Genomic DNA, 16,881 nt, shown 5'->3' with positions numbered 1-16,881 from the left:
CCGCCGGCCGCCGGGAGGGGGCGGCAGCGGACGGCGATCCCCGCCCAGCCAGCCGCGGGCCGCCCGCACCGCACATCTTTTGCTTTTTGAACAAAACAGGCCGCGCGTCGTCTAAGCCAGCCGGGAGGAGAAGAGTTTCCAGAGCGACGAGGGGCGGCCGCGCACGCGCCCCCGACGCGGCGCCCGCGGGCACAGCCTGGCTTGGGATAGAGGCCGCCCTGTCCTGGAACCGGGAGCGCTGGCGAATGCCCTCTGGAGCGCAGGGGAGTTGGCGCCCCGATTTCTGCCAGAAGCTCGGGGTCACGGCGGCCTCCTGTGAAGGCGAATGCCGCAGGGAGGCCGCGTTTCCAAATCCCAGGCACCCCGCATTCCGTTAGCTCCGCTCCACGGTTCCCGCCCAGCCGCGGGGAGGAGTTCCCACCTTGCCAGAGAGGGGCGCTGCCCTGGCCCTAGCTTGGACTGCGGGCTCGGAGCACGGCGCAGAGCCCGGGGTGCGGAAAGAAAGAACGGCCCGGGAGGGCTGTCCGGACACCTCGCTCCCCCACCGCGCGCTTTCCCAGGCGGCCCGGCGAGATCTGGGGGAAGGGGACGGGGACATCCCGCTCCCGGGTGGGGTCCGAGTGCGCACGCCTGCAGGGTCAGTCTGCGCCCCGGGCGCGCGGACCCCCGACGTGGACCCGGTCCAGCCTCGGATCCGGTCTGGGCGCGGCAGGACGCGAGCCCGAGACGTCCGGCGGGAGACAGAATAAAGTGTTGACTGGGAACGAGGAGAGTTCCAGCCCGTCGGGCAGTCGGTGCCATGTGGTCCCCACCTAGACCCGCGTTTCCAGACTTTGGGGGAACTGAAAGGTCAGGATGACCGGGCCGAGGGCAGTTTGGGAAGACCAGCTGCGTCCGCCAGGACTAGTGAAGCGCAGAGGCTTGCGCCAGGCACAGGATTCAGTTAGTTTTACAAGTACCCAATCTCAAAAGCCTTCGTTTCTCTCCACAAGGAACACATTCAAAGAAACCTTGGAGTACACAGAAGAAATAAAAAAAGTTTTCTGTTTTCTTCTAGGGGATTAAAACTAAATCTGATGGTTCCTAATGCCCGGGAGAGTTCGGGCCCGGGGCTAGGACCACAGGTCCGCGGCCCGGCCCGGGTGTCTACCTGAGGGACTGTTTCGGCCGTGCGGCCCGGAGCCAACGCCCCTCAGCCAGGCTGACAGCGCCGCCCTCAGGGTCTCCCATCCAGACCTCGCCCTCGCCCTCGCCCTTCGGGTCCTCGGACGAAACCGCCCCTCTCCCTCAGGGCAGGAAGCAAACGGAAACGCTGCTGGCAGGGTCCCCGCTTCAGAACCAAGCCTTAAGGACCTGGCCAGCGCCCGCGCCCGTTCTCAGCTTTCCGGCGCAACAGGACGGACGGTGCCCGCGTTTCTCCAACTTTCCCCGCAGAATTACTTACAGCCCCAAGGACTGGGTGCTCCGGAGCAGGCTGGCCCGAGGCGCAGACGCGAGGCGTCCCCTGGGTGGCCGGAGTCCCGAAGGCTGCGGTGCTGCCGGGCTGCGGGCGCGCGAAGCAAGGGGGCAGCGGGAGGCTCCCGGCGTTCCCCTTTAACGGGAACAACGCCCTGTTTGCGTCGCTGCGGTAGGGTGTGTCCCGGTCAGCGTGTGCGGGAGGGCGGGACTGGGGAGGAGAGGGGGCAGGAGCGAGGGAGGGCGGGAGACAGCTACTTAGAAATGCGCCCGGGGAAAAAGCCGATCTCTGCAAAACGACCGAGACCTGAAACTGGAGGCCCCTGAGTTTCTCGCCTCCCGCCTCCTCCGGCTCCGCGTGCTCAAGGAAACGCACTGCTGACCGATCAACCGGCCCTTCGGCCTTCTCGTCCCATTTGGGAAAAGCCTGCCAGACTTTGCTCCCTGGGTACCCAGCGCGGGGCTTCGGGGCGCATTGACGCCGAATACGTGTACGCGGGACTGAGCCTGGAGTTCTCAGCTACCCACAAGGGCGGGGGCGCCTAAGCGAAGGAGGACGTCCTGCTCTTCATGGGTCCTGGCGCGGCGGGCCTGCGTGGCGTCTTAGCTGGACACGCCTGTACCACGCCCGTCTCCGATAACAATGTCTACACCTAGAAAGAGCGCTGCCTTCCTAGGATTCCAGGAGACCGACCTAAAGGTTCTGCTTGGATGAGAGTCCAGAATAGGGGAAGAAAGACAGCGTGCCCGGAAATCTAGGCTCCTCCTAGCTTAGGCAAAACCAGACTACAAGTTTGCCTGCGGCAGTCTGGTTTGGCTGCCAGCCTTGGCGAGGATCCGGGCCACAGAGCAGGGGAGTGAAGGAGGGGAGTGAAGGAAGCGACCAGTTGAAGGAGAGGGAGCGGGAAGCAGCCAGGGAAATCAGCTGATTCACAACCGCAGGACCGGGTTTCCCCCTCCGTCTTAGAAAATCTAGCTCTTCTTGGCTCAGAGCAGGTGCGCCCAAGGAACCCTGCGCGCTGGCCAGCTCAGTGAAGCCCCAAAGGCGCGGCTGAATGCGGACGTTAAACGCCTAATGCTACACTTTACACACACACACACACGCACACACACACACACTCACTCCCTACTTGCTAGTTAGTGTACTGCGTCCTAAAATCTTCCTACACTAAGTGACCCAGATAATTCCCTATTACGTTACTGTTCAAAAGTGACTGCTATGCTAATTGTATACTTTATAAGTAAAAATAAATTTGAAACTTTGTTCAATGAATGGTCTTTTAAAAACACTTATCAGGTTCAAAAGAGTATTTGTCAATTATTTATTAATGACCATTATTTACCTGGTCAGTGAGAGAGGCAGTATGGTGCAATGGTTCTGAGCTCAGGCAAACCTGATCACCTTGCTTATTCCTGTTGGGAATTTGGGCCATTTCTGAAGTCTGCTGAGTTTTGGTTTTCTGATCTACAGAGGGCTAATATTGTTTCAAAGGCACATGGTGATAATTAAAGGAGATAATATGTGCAAACAGATTAGTGAAGTGTCTGCAGCAAAATAAGATTCCAGTCCCCAAATTCTGAAGACTATTATTATGATGTCCCATTTACCTTTCATATCTACCACTTCTAGGAATACTTTACTACTTCTGCACTAAAATGACTTCTAATGCCCAGTTATGCACTTATCTGAGAGATGTATAAAGTGAATGACTAAAGAAATCAAAATATTTTTCTATAAATTTTGGGTGATTTATAGATCAGATATGCCCTAAAATTATTATCTTGTTTCATGCTATTCTGACTTTTATTTATGTAATCAATATTTATGGAGTCATTACCTACCCAGTACTGTTCTAAGCTCTTTACAAATATTAGCATATTTCATTCAGAATTTTCTTCCCTTTGTTTTTCAAGTACACTCTTCAATAAAGTATTTTTATACATCTAGAAAGATGCATGCATTAAGTCTTCTTCCTTTCTCTTGAATCCAATATTTTAATCAATAACAACCTACGTCAGAGCCACATCATAAGCCCCTAGACAGGTGAACCCAGCAGTCCCTTGCTGCCTCTTGGCTTCTTCCCAGTCCCCTGCGGGAAGGAGGAAATGCTACTTGGTGCAGTGCCCATCATGGTGGGCCACACCCAGAGCCCACTAGCTGTACCCAGGGCCCGCTACAGCGCCACCCGTGGAAGGAGCCTCCTAACCTGCTTGCCATGATCACCTGCCAGCTGTGTGCACACAGCTGTTTTCCATCACAAAGCTATGAGCCCTTTCTCTCTTCCAGTCCGGATGCCTTAGGGCTTTTAGATGCTCTCAAATGACACTTGTCACCCAAGCTAAAGTCTATATCCAGCTCTTAAACAAGGATGTGAAAACTCCTCTGACTCCCCATTAGTTCCAACACAAATGTGCAGTCTCCATTGCAACCCTTACCCTTTGCGGCTTTTGCAGGGGGTGGGGAATTGGGTAGCTCTCTGTGAAGCACACACCACCCAGAGGCACAATTTGCCAATAAAACTCACCAGGCCAAACAGCGTAATCCCTTCCTCCACACGGATATCTTTGCAAAGGGTGGCAAGGCAAGGCCCTTCCCACAGGGCAGCCAGAGACCTACAGCTGATAGACTCTGCCTCGCTGCCTCCAACCAGGCTGCCCGAGATGCTCCCTGGTGGTGCTCCCTGTAACTGGAGCTAGCCCAGGCTTCTTTCCAGTTTATTCAGGGGCTGGTCCAATGCTGGGATATGTCATGGTGGCCTGAGAGCTTCTCAGCCTCTACTATTTAAAGAGACAGTGTCTAATTTTGTGTACCTTCTATAATAGAGTGATCCCAACAGGACCTGCAGAAAATTAAGGGTCTGGAATCAACTCGGAGAAGAGCTTTGAACATGTCTGAAACCTGGAGAGGCGAGACTGTTTTCCCTGAAGTCCAGCTGGAATATTAGCAGAAAGAACCTGCTGATTCTCAGCACCTTTTCCTCAACTCTGTGAACTCCAGTGATGAAATCTATTGCATGAAATGTCCTGCATGTAATGTTACTTGTGTGCAGATATGTTTCATTTTAAATCTACAGTGTCCTTTTACAAAGCTCCCACACTGCATGCTCATAGTATACTAGGATGAAACAGGGAAATAAGTCTTCCAGCTCTGTGTTTATAAGCCCTTCACCAAGTCATTATTAAACATCAATCTTCATGAGACAAGTTAGCAAACTTCTAACAAAAATGTTCCAATCTGTCAGGCAGGATAGGCAACAAGACCAAGTGAAAAGTAGTGGAGAGGGTGGCAAACGAAGGCCTGTTGGTATTCTGGTTCTTTACAGCTTGTAACTATTCCTTCAAGCTCTCGAAGAGAGTCCCCCATCTCTAGCAGCCGCTCCTAGGTGGATACTTGAAGAACCAGGGATGTGGTTTCATTGGATGAGTTTCCTGGAATTCTGGCAATTTTCCTACCTCTTATATCAGGGACCCCCAATCTGGAGTGATCCATAGAGTTCCAAGAGGTCCGTATCTGCCACAGAAATGTTATGTGTCCTGCCGTCCTGCCGTCCAGTCAAGAGCAAATCTCAATGGTCTTCAATTATTCTGCTTGCAGCCAGCATCTTTCCAATCCAGATGACGCAGTTTCACTTTTCTCCATTTGCATACACCATTTTTATTTTTCCCAGCAAGGGTTCTCAGCCCTGACTACTCATTAGCACAGTCACTTGCCAATAGCCTGACCTTGGCCTATACGCAGAGATGCAGATGCTAGTGTTCAGGGAAGGAGCTCAGGTATGGCTCATTTGTAATATTCTCCTTGCCCAGGATGTTTTGTTGTACATCCAGGTTGTCTGGAGTTTGTACACCCGTATTTTGCTTCCTCTCTCTTCTGTAGTGGAATCCAAATTGAGTGTGGGCAACTTGCACACTGCTATACAAGTTGTAGTTTAGTGTTTCCAAGTGAAACGGGCGTATGAGAGAGGAGGGGATAGGAACTTCTCCCTCAGCCTTCCTCTGACATGGTCTGTACGGGTGGCTGTGAAAGCATGGCTTTAATGTTCTGATTTCTCCTGAGGGCCCCTACATGGTGCCTCATGATTAAATTCCAGAGGTTGCAGGCCATAGGATGTTGCCCTGAGGCTAGAGTTAAACATGGACACAAGTGAGGAGATCATGGCTGAGTCAGGAGCTAACAATTCAGAGCAAGAGAATAGAGCAGGATGAGGGATGAGGTGGAAATTTTGCTTCTGACTGGAAAGGAGCAATGTGATTATCCAGCCCACTCTCCCTTTATGAGCTTCTCTTATTAGGACCTGCTTTCCTGACCATCCATCTCCCTTTGCTTCTTCCATTCCCAGCAGTGAATGCCTGCAGGACCTGCTGGTTGCTGGCAAGAGAACTAGTTCCGGCTGCAGAATGAGTTCCACCAGCCCCGCCCACCGGGTACCAACACACTTGCCTCCATTCGTCTGGGCTGTGTTCTGTGCCTCCTCAGGAAGCTAACAAAGGAAAGCACTTTTCGGCCTTCTCCCACTTTAAGTAGCCCCTTCCACAACCAGATGGAACCTCTACCCAAGAATGTATACTGAAGGAGTCTTTAGGGCCACGAACAATATTCCACTTGCCATATTCATCACACAGAAGCCAAGTGTGATGGAGCATGTGTGTAATCCCAGAGCTCAAGACGCAGAGAGAAGAGGAGTACCAGGAGTTCGAGGCCAGCATGGGCTACACAGTGATACCCTGTCTCAAAAAAACAAACAAAACAAAACAGTCACACAGAATAGTCACCCAATTACATTGATCATCATATTGTTTTATTATCATTTCTGTCTTATACATATAGAAAATAAGAACTGTGAAACTTCCTTGAGGAAGCATAGTTAAATCACAGAAGACTGGTGAATTCCAACACCCAAGCTTTTCTGCTGTACCTTTCACCATCAGCTTGACTGTACCAAGTCATCTAGAAGTTACTGACTAAATTACGGCCCATATGTACTTGTTGCCTACTAAGAGCCAGATATGCTCCAGAATACTTTGTATGAATCAAATCATTTAACCCTTACAACTACTCTGTAAAGTAGGCACAGCAAAACATCAAGTAGCTTTCTCAAGATACACTGTTACAGAGCGCATGCCTAATAGCCTACCTTGCTCCTGCATGTGTCTGGCATATCCCTAGCCTATTTAACTTTTTAACTGTGCTTCCATAAAAGCTATAACTTAATTTCCTTACTTCATGAAGGATGCTGCATTCACATTTCTTTTTCTATTAAAAGGCAAGAAAATGTCCTAAAACATTTACTCCTGCACCTGTCACTTCAGCACCACCGTCATACATTCTGCCTCATCTTACCAACAAAGCCACACTCTTTCATGAGGATGGACACGTCACACACATCTGCACGGTACCAGCACGGGGATAAAATCTTGCCCGTAGGTGGCAGTTGGTTTCCTGAGACTCTCGTTGTGCATGAGGAATGGAACCCAAGCTGACTCCAGGGAAGTGCTTTGTAGCTAATGAAATGATTTTGCATCTAGTGTCCCCGTGAATGGGAATCATTAGCAAGCGTATCCTACATGAAGAAACTGAGGCTTGAAGACTCCACACTGTTTTCTCCAAGGACCAGCTAGCAAAGGTCAGGGATGAGACTTGAAACTAGTTCTTCTGATTCCCTAACCTCTGATTTTACCATTCTGCAGACTCCTCAAAGAGCAACTAGCAGTCAGTCTGAATTCGGCGTTTGTCCAGGTGATGAAGTGGTCATTGAAGCATCTGTCTCACCAGGGGCTCTGTCAGTATCTGGACAGTGTTTATGCTACACATGAAGCCTTTCCTGTCTCACGATAGCCAGCAAACTGAGTGGGAGTTCTTGGCCAGGCCTGGATGCAGCTGTCTGAAGAGTGCTCAGAAGTCAGGTTACTGCTTCATGGGGACTCAGCTGGTGTTCTGACCTTGGGTGAGACCAAGAAAAGAGGGGAGAAAGGAAGGAAGCAAGTGACTAAGGAGGGAAAGAAGGAAGGAAGGAAGAAAAGGTAGGAAGGAAAGAAGAAAGGGATGGAAGGAGGGAGGGAGAGAGGAAAAGGAAAAAAAGGAAGAAAGGAAGGAACAGAAACAGCCAGCTTGATTTCCTTGACAAACAAGGAACATATATAAAACAAGTTCAAACTTATGTCCAAATCCCTGGAAGATTGTCTCTGCAAGCAAAACAGCCTGATGCATGCCATGCTCAAGTTCACACAGAGCCATTCCTTAAATGGCATCCTTAAATTCACAACTTTGTCTTGGGATAAATTGCAATTTAGCTCCTTCACCTAAAGAGAGAAAGCGCACAATAATTATGTTGAACAGTGAAAAAATACAAAGTACAAAAGATTCTTTGTTCCCAGATGCAGTGTTGCTTAGGGAAGCCAGATTCCAGAGATGCAAGTGGAGGGGGAGGAAATATTTTTTTCTCTGACATCACATGAGCGAGCGGAGAAAGGATTCAGGGTTAATTTAAGTAAGAGAGGATCAGAAATGGATTTCTACTTGGGATTACAAACTCTGAAACTTTTCTACGACTCTTACCCATAAGGAACAGGCTGCTATTCCAGCAGAGATGGGAAAACTGACTGATCTTGCCACATAGAAATGGATAAAGTAGGAGAAAAATGAATAAATGTTCTCGGTGTTTGCGGACAAGGCATAGACCTGCTGAGAAAGGTGGACTGATCTTGATGTGTGCTGCCCTCACTGAGGGAAGTGGGCAGGAAAGGCTACTGTATCCCGAAGGAATGCTTAGTTCTTGCAGGCCAAGAAGTGGGGCTTTGGTCTCCAGCGAGAACAAAGTGACCACAAATAGTCCCGGACTGGAATCTGGGAGGACAAACCCATCACTGTCCCCACAGGGTGTCATTCTGGGTGAGCCCCAGAGCTTGAGGAATAGCAGTTGCACTTAGAATGAACTTGAGGCAGATGTTTTCTTCATCACAAAGTCCCTGAACCACTTCTCAAGTGTGAAGCCTCAACTACAGCAGTGAAGGTCACAGGCAAAGGTCAGATACTTTCGAGAGGTTCAAAGCGAAGCTGGGCAAAGCTTCAAGCATGCTTCCTCTCCATTGTTAAAGCCTAGGAAATATGTGACCCAGAGGGTTTCAGTGGTGTGCACAGGCCTCGTGTGGCAATTACTTTAAAAATTGGGGCTCAGAAGTTGAAGTTTTATAGCTTTATCTTAAAATAGTCACAGATATGCAAAAATGTGTCTGAAAAGGTATTTCTTGTGAGCATTTTTATAATAATAGTAAAATGTATAAGTCCTAACTCTCAAATCATAGGAGAATGATTAGGTAAATTTTGTTACCCATTCCATAAAATTAAATATGGAATTCTTAAAAATATCAAGGAAGAATATTCAATAGAATGAGGACAGATGTCTTCTTCATCACAGGCACAAAAGCAATAGACCCACCCACCGATGGACTGAAATTGCTGAAACTGTGAGCCAAAATAAGCGTCTCCTCTTCATCAGTTATTTATAACAGATTTTGTCAGAGTAACAGAGGATAACTAACACCTTGTGTTTCTAAGTTCTAATGCACAATGGAGAAAACTTTGCACAGAGTTGAATGTATAAAAGGGCTAATTGTGATAAATAATCATCCACCTCATCCTTAGACCTCCCTCATTAATGAGTCTGAATTTCTGTCTTAAGTGGAGGAAATGGTCACTGGACCTGTTCCAGTCAGCAGCCATGTGGTGGATGGATAACTGGTGGTCAACTTGTAACACCCAGCTGAACTGAGTCGGCATGGTTCTGGCTGTGGAGGGCCCACCTGAGGATTGTTGCCAAGAAAATAAAAAGAAGAACCAGAACAAAAGAAGAGAAGCTGTTGGGAACTATTGGTACTCCTGGAGGACCTTGTCAGGCTGGCTTTCCTAACATAAATTTGGCTGTTACCGTCCAAGGAGCTCAGGACATTATTGTCACTGAGAATGGCTATGGTTCTCTTTGGGGGAGCTCTGGTCCTTATTTTGAGTGTCACTTCCTGGTTCTAGAGGGGAAGATAGTGCACTGTGCAATGTCCTGAAGAAGCTTGTCATGCTGGCTTTCCTGACATGGACTTAGCTGTTATCATTGGAGGAGCTCAGTACTTCAATGTCACGGAGGATGGCTGTGGTACTGTTCGGGGGAGCTCTAGTTCTTACTTTGAGTGTTGCTCACTGGACTCCTGGCTCCAGTGCAGATCCCTCAGCCTGCTAGCACAGATCCTTCATCCCGCTGGCACAGACTTTCTAGCTTATACCACTGACCTTTGGGCCTCCCTACTGCAGATCTTTGAAACAGACTTGCATGAGACATAGTGGTGGGCTCTTGACCTCCAGTTGGACTCATGGGGGGCATTGCCATGGGCTCTAGGTCTTTATCTGGGTTCATGCAGGACATCGCTGTGGGATCCAGGTCCTCAACTAGATTCTTTGGTCTTTAGTGTGTGGACAGATTTCCTGCATTCTCTTTGTATACGATTCCTTGGGTGACTATTATAAAATAATCCTACTAATTATGTGTCCTGTATTGTTTCCATTGCAAACCCCAACTACCACAAGTCAGGAGGGCCATGGACCAGGCCTTGCTTCATTTTTTCCACCACCTCCAAATGAAGTGTCATATCCAGGCACAGGGGTGACATGGGAGTGCATCTCTCAATGTTAATAGTAAATTACAAGCATTTAAATGGACTCGGGTTTTGATAACCTCACTGTATCCCTTAAAAATATATCAGGACACTCAGAATAAAGGAAGTAGGCCTAAGTCTTTCTTTTGAGAGACACTGACGTGCCAGAAGCTCATTTAATGCGATTTTGAATGCAAGAATCTACATAATCCACAGCAAAAGCATGCTGGGACCTGTGGTTCAGATGAATAAAAATGCACTGAAAATTTTAGTCAACTTAGGTATGGTGGAAAGCTCCGTGTAATTTCCTGTGACCTATCACCCACTACCGTATTGTCTTCTCAGAATCAATCTCTCTCTCCTTCCCCTTTCTCTCACTCTTTTCCCACAACTTCACCATCATTACTATGTGAGTTCTATCTGTGAGCTCTTCAATTACCAGGAGACCTCAGGACATTTTTGAGTTTCTCATCTGAAAAAGACACTTTTATGAGTCATCCTCAGAACACAGTCTACATGACATCCTCGCATGCTTCACTGCTACATAACCTTAGGTCACTTAGCATGTAACTGTGTCTTGTGAATCTGTAGGGGAAAACTGGATTACAAAGCATTTCCTCAGCATATGGAGCCACGGAATCTTTGTTCCCAGGTTATCTCCAAGACTTGAGTTCCAGTGACCTTGCTGTTGAAAACGTGGCATATGCAACCCTCTTCAACGTTAACATGCTGGTCTCCATCAGGGGAGGAAATGGACTATCATCCTCTCAGAAAATGAAAAGCCAGATGAAGGCAACAGGCACTGGCTGAAGACCCTGGGCCAGCTAACATTCCCCAGACAGAGAACAGAAAACATCAGGAATGGCCAACATCAGAGAGAAATCCCAAAGAGATTTGTTGCTGTAACCCCAAGTAAAAAATCCCAAATGAGATATGAGGTCATCCAGTACTTCAAGATAGAGCCACATTATTCTCCACAGCTGCTCAGGGTCTCCTTTGTCATAAGTTTACCTTCCATTTAAGGGGGGGAACTCAGTATTTCAGCTCAGAGTGACTTTGTCATGTACTTTGGAAGAGTTCTTCAGAACCCAGTTAAGGTGGTATATAAGACCCAAGATGGCCTTCGCATATTGGGTTTTTTATTTCTTTACTGCAGACTGAGACTCATAAGCTCAAAAGCCCACTAGTATCAAACTCAAGTTTTTAGGGGCTGGGGATTTAGCTCAGCGGCAAAAGCGCCTGCCTGGCAAGCGCAAGGTCATGAGTTTGGTTCCCGGTACCGGAGAAAAACCAAAAAAAAAAAAAAAAAAAAAACAAACTCAAGTTTTTATACCCTTTAGAAGAATCTCCAACAAACAAATTTTTAGCCATACAGAATTTACCGGTTCTGTAATCTCATGGTACCTCAACACACAGTTTCCACCTATGCATATGACAGAGCCTTGTGGTCATCAGCTTTCAAGCTGCTATGGCCCTCAAAAGACCCCTGCCCAGAGAACTGCAGAGCCACATTAATATTATCTAGATATGTAAGGTCCCACTATGATGTCCCTCTGATGGAAGCCCCTGTGCTGCAGGCCCTGGAGACTCTCATGCTATAGAGGGTATCCCCCCTCATGTGACCCTGTCAAACACCACCAGCAAAGCTTGTTCTGTTCTACTGCCTCTTGTCATGTCTTTTCCTTCTCTTTATTGAACCCCTACACATGGACAGGAAGAGATGAGACCCAGAGGAACACAGGGGCTGGGAGACAGATGAACAGGAAATTCTCCAGAAGAACAAAAGCAACCTGCTGGTAGTATCCCACACGCCTTCCCACCTTCCTCAAATAACCCAGCTTAAGGGTTTCTTCCAAAGAACCAGGGTAAAAATAGTTGATGTAGATTGCCAGTGACGGGCTCCCAATGGGAAGCCCTCCTGAAAAAGGAACTTCATCAAGCTGAAGGAGAAGATATGTGGCAAAGATGAATACATGGGCTAACTACTCAGCTGCGGAGGTGTGGTAAACAAACCTGTGTGAGGCCAGTGGCAGTCCACGAATGTACTGCATACAGACAATACATCACCAGCATCCTCCCAGCCCCAGGACGAAGGGAACCACTTTTCATTCTACAATTTCAGCATCTAATTTCCAACTTGCACCTCTTCCATGTACATGAGATCTGAACTCCTGAATAACTGCAGAACTGCAGGTGAATTAGTTTCCTCTCTCCACCATACAACACAAGCCACAGAGTTCCTCTTCCTAAGGTCACTGGACTTTGCTGACTTCTACAATGAAAGAGTAAACAGAAGATGGCTAAGGGTATTTGGCATCCAAAACCACCCACAGTCAGAAACATTCTGGGTGAAGTATATTTTGAACATCTTAACCTCAGCTATGTGAGAAGAAAAAGTGAAGATTTTGTTTTGTTTTTTACAATAGTATCATTCAGTGGATATTTATTGAGAAACAATGATGGCCAGGAACAAACAAGATCACTTGGCCCTCTCAGTCCTCATTAAAATGTAGAAATAGCTGTAAATGTTCCCCTGTACGATATGCATGGCCCCCTGAAATTTAGCTTCTCTGCTCCCCCATCAAAGTTGAAGTCTTCCATTCTTTGAATCTGGATATGATCATAGTACGGTTAATGGGACTTTAGCAGTGTGGCAAAAGCAGAAGCTGTAAATGAACTTGCTCATTGGGCCTTGTTCTCTTCTGATGGCAACTCTTCCACCATCATCTGAACAAGCCCAACCAAACTGCAGATATTGAGAGGCAATATTAAGAAAGATCCCAGCCACCCAGCCATCATAGCTAAAGCCCCTAACCTGGACGAGTAGACAGGCCAGAGAAACCCTGCAACCTCTTAGAATTGTGAAATCCAGTAATTGACTGTTTTAAGCTAATCCATTTTGGGGTGGTTTGTTACACAGTACAGGGTAGTTAATACATTCACAATCCTAGAGCCTGCGTTAGACACCAACTATGTTATATTTAGAAACAGGGCTCTCTGCCCACAAGGATAGAAACAATGTCCTATACAGTAGCAAACTGACTTCCACCTGCTCCTCAACTCTGGGGCATAAGTAATTGATTTTAGCAGCAGGCTCAGCTTTTATCTCCAAAGGGGGAGAGAGGTGAATCCAATAAAATACCAAGATTCCTGAGGTTTTGTGGGAATCACTTGACTAGCAGAGACTCAGGCATTTTCTGAGAATCTTGTGGTTCTGTGGAGAATCTCATAAATCTGGAAAGGGTCATGTGGATGTGTGGAGTGCTCTGAGGTGCAGCGTAGAGCAAGACTTCTCAAACTCACTCTGGCAAGGCGTATGTTTGCCAGTCTTTATTTGTTACTCATCACAGTTATATGGTGCGCAGGACATGGGAGCTGGCCATGTCCACCGATCGTGCACTTGTTTGCCTTGGGAATGTCAAATTTCTATAAAAGTATACAAATACTTATTCTCTGTGTCCACACTTACTTTATAGCTGGTCAGTTACAGTCTGTGGGCCAGTCCTGGTATACTGTGCAGCCCACACTTGCTGCAGCTTTGCTGCAGGGTAACCTGAGACTGGTCCTGCAAGGGCTCAGTCCCAGACCTGGAACCATGAGCCTCTCATTAGGGCACAAGCTGGAAAATAAGATTTTCCTCTGCGCACTGAACCAAATAGCATCTCTTCAAACCCCTCTGCAAGGCCTATGAGAAATCAAATAGCAGGAAAACTTTTGTGAAGACCAGAACTCTTACTGAGGAAGAGCACTGGAAAATAAGAATAAGAACTCTTGGCATTTAGTACCTCATTGGCTAAAAAGCAGCGGGAGTAGGAAACATTGTTCTCTAACTGTCTGTTAGCCACTGTGTCGATGGTAGTGTTGACTGGGCAGTTTCCTCCCTGAAAGCTGTTTTAAGGGCTCTGGGGCAAGGTCTACTCACGGAACTGCTGGAAAGAGCTTTCTCATCTTGTCTTCCTCCCTGTGCGGCCGCGCCGTGATCTACCAAGACACCTTTGCACACTGAGGGCCCGTGGAACAGACTAAATGTTTGCTGAGGTAAGGGGAGACTTGGGAGGTTTCTTGATAGACATGAAAGAATTCTACAAGAACTGAGAAGATCTGTAATTTTTTTAAAAAGCAGAACAAAGGCCTTTTTTATCAGTCAATTAAAATATTTTTCTCCTCTGATCTAAACTGTGGTGATGGTGCTTTGAAATGTTACCCAAAGCACTGTCCTTTCTGGATTGATGGATGGGTTACTCCTTGGCCTTTCTCTGATGTACACATTCTCCCCATTAGACCTTCGCACTGGCTCTTTTCACTGTCTGGAGTTCTCCGTGGCCTCTGTCTGGCTTGTGTTTCTTCCAGGTCTGTCATGCTGTGAGTGTGTCCCCCAAAAGTTTGTGTGTTGCAAACTTGATTCTTCAATACAGCAGTGTTGGGCAGTGAGGCTGGATGGGAGGAGTTTGGATCATACAGTGAAATCTTCATGAATACATTCACACTTTCCTAGAGGAAGTGAGTTCTCTCTTTTGTAGAACTCAATTAGTAACCACAAAAACGGATTGGTATAAGCAATCTGCTCTTTCTATTTTACTTCTTTTGCATGTGCCCAATTGTCCCCTTACTCTCCACCATAAGCTGAAGTACCTTCAAGCTCTCACCAGATTTTAAGACTCCCCAGCTCTAAAACCATCAGCCAAAGCAAACATTTTCTTTATAAGTTACCCAGTTTCCAGTGTTCTGTTATATCAATAGAAAACAGACCTAGGGAAAAGTCTCGGTTTATTACTTTTTAGAAAGTTCCCTGAAATGACTGGTTAGTATCCATCTCCTGTGTTCCTACAATGCCCTATGCATTCCCACAAATAGCAAAATCTATTCAATTACAGTTGTCTTTATTTGCCTGTCTTTTGCGCTGCTGTCTTCATTGAAAGAAGCATCATTTCTGACAATGCTTGGCACCCTTCCTTTCCAAATTGGAGCCCAGAAAAATTTTCTCCCACAAAAGGTGGAGAGAAGGGTCATTCTGCCACCAATCAGGTAGTGACCCAAGAATACACCATCAATGCTCATAAGCATATCCATGGAATGGACTTCAAAAAGTGTGCTCTTGGGTATTTATAGAGATGCAGAAATTTGTTGTGCAGGAGATAGGGACTCTAGATATATACACTGATACCAGGCTTAACAAAGCTGTCTGGGCCAGTGGAATGAAGACTGTCCCATAGTCTCCCTGTGTGATTGTCCAAAAACCATAGTAAGGATGAAGAGTTACCAAACAAGCTCTATACTGTGATAACCTATGTCCCTGTTACCACTCTCAAAAATCTATAGATAATCAATGCTACACTTGATTCTAGCCAAAAGGCCGAGCAGCAATAGATAATCAATGTACATAAGAACTATCCACTGATTGTCAATTCAAGTTATAAAACTGCCCCTCAAAAAGCACCATTTCTGACTTTTAGCAGGTGCTCTGAAGATGGTTGTATAATAAAAATAAATATTAAGTCTATAGTTCTGAGCAGAGGGTAAGTAACCCAGTGTGTCGCAGATTTGCATCCATAACCAAAGTATTGTTGCATGTTTTACTGTGCAACTCTGAACTGGAAGACTTATAATCCTGTCCTCAGCACGACATACTGTGTGCTGGGAAACTATACCTGGCTCTTCTCACACAAAGGCTAAAATAGGGTAGGAAATCTAAGGCTGAGCACTCATATCTGTCATAGCTGGACCTTGAGAACTGGAAGTGAGAGAAATAAAGAGAACTTAGGTCCTTAGGTCCTTTACAATTCCAGTTCAGGTTCACACATCTTCACAGTGAATTTTTTTCTTCTTGTTTCTATTTGTAGCAACCAAAATGCCTAGCCAGCACACTAGATTTACAACATTCTCTAAGTCATGGCTGGAGAGTCCGTCATTCTTTTGGGTTAGGGAAGTTAATGCAGCATGCTTCGTTTTTATCAGAGGATTCCTGAAGGTTTCAGGTAAGTACTTGCAGAACCAGGCAGGGACAACTGGAAATCCTGGAGAGCTCATCTCCCTGCCTGTCATGCCCCCTCTTGGCCATGAACCAGTTCATCAAATTGAGGATAATCAACTTCATGTCCCAGTGTTCCCTATGGGATCGGGATAATCAACTTCATGTCCCAGTGTTCCCTATGGGATCGGGATAAGGCCACCTACCTCCTGCAGCATTTTGGCCTTGCACAGTTTCTCTTTGGCTGCTCTGTGTCCCCATGTCTACTTCCAGTCTGCTCTGGGGCACTTGTTTAATGAATCACTCACTCCTGAATATCTGCTCCTGGGGAACCTGATTCAAGGCAATTTCTCACATCTTTTCTGGAAGGTGGAAAAAGGAAAGGGAAAGAAATAAGAAGAGTAGGGAGAAAAGATGGAAAGAAGAAAAGTATTCTCACTTTGGATTACCCTTCAATGGCTATGACCTCATAACACATTAGCTTCAAGTTTCTGGTATGCTTCTTTCCCCCTACTGTTTCATGTAACTGTGGCTATTATGTCTGAAATTATAAAGACAATATAACCTTTAACGTTTGCAAATCAGTTGATAGACTGGAAGGACCTCTGAGTCACTGGCAGCTGATAGGCTGAACTCAGCCTTGATGTACATATTATCGACCTCTGTGTTTTACAGTTTAATTCACTGTCGATGTTTAAACCCAGAATCATGTGGAAATCCCTTTTGGGGCTTCTCTTGTAAAACTGAGAGATTTGATTTAGCACTGCCAAGCCTACATGAATTTATGGAGTTGTCATTTGGGGCTGAATAATGGCTCT

General features: G+C 46.7%; 1 protein-coding gene across 2 annotated transcripts in view; it reads right to left on the bottom strand.

Annotated features, from left to right (window-relative positions):
* The window catches only part of Pmp22 (peripheral myelin protein 22), a 34,745-nt gene extending 30,615 nt beyond the window's left edge, over window positions 1-4,130 (bottom strand). Inside the window, exon 1 of one of the 2 annotated variants that reach the window (XM_005399334.2) lies at window positions 3,981-4,130. The gene's annotated coding sequence lies outside the window, so the exon portion shown is untranslated. Of the gene's footprint in view, window positions 1-1,444; window positions 2,653-3,980 lie in introns of those variants that run through there. The other variant, XM_005399333.2, reaches the window with a different exon arrangement.
* Window positions 4,131-16,881: the final 12,751 nt, after the last annotated feature.

This window comes from Chinchilla lanigera, unplaced genomic scaffold, assembly GCF_000276665.1.
Source record: "Chinchilla lanigera isolate Chin_1 unplaced genomic scaffold, ChiLan1.0 scaffold00066, whole genome shotgun sequence".
In the NCBI taxonomy this organism is placed as follows: Eukaryota; Metazoa; Chordata; class Mammalia; order Rodentia; family Chinchillidae; genus Chinchilla; species Chinchilla lanigera.
This window is presented reverse-complemented; position numbering and strand designations above follow the sequence as displayed.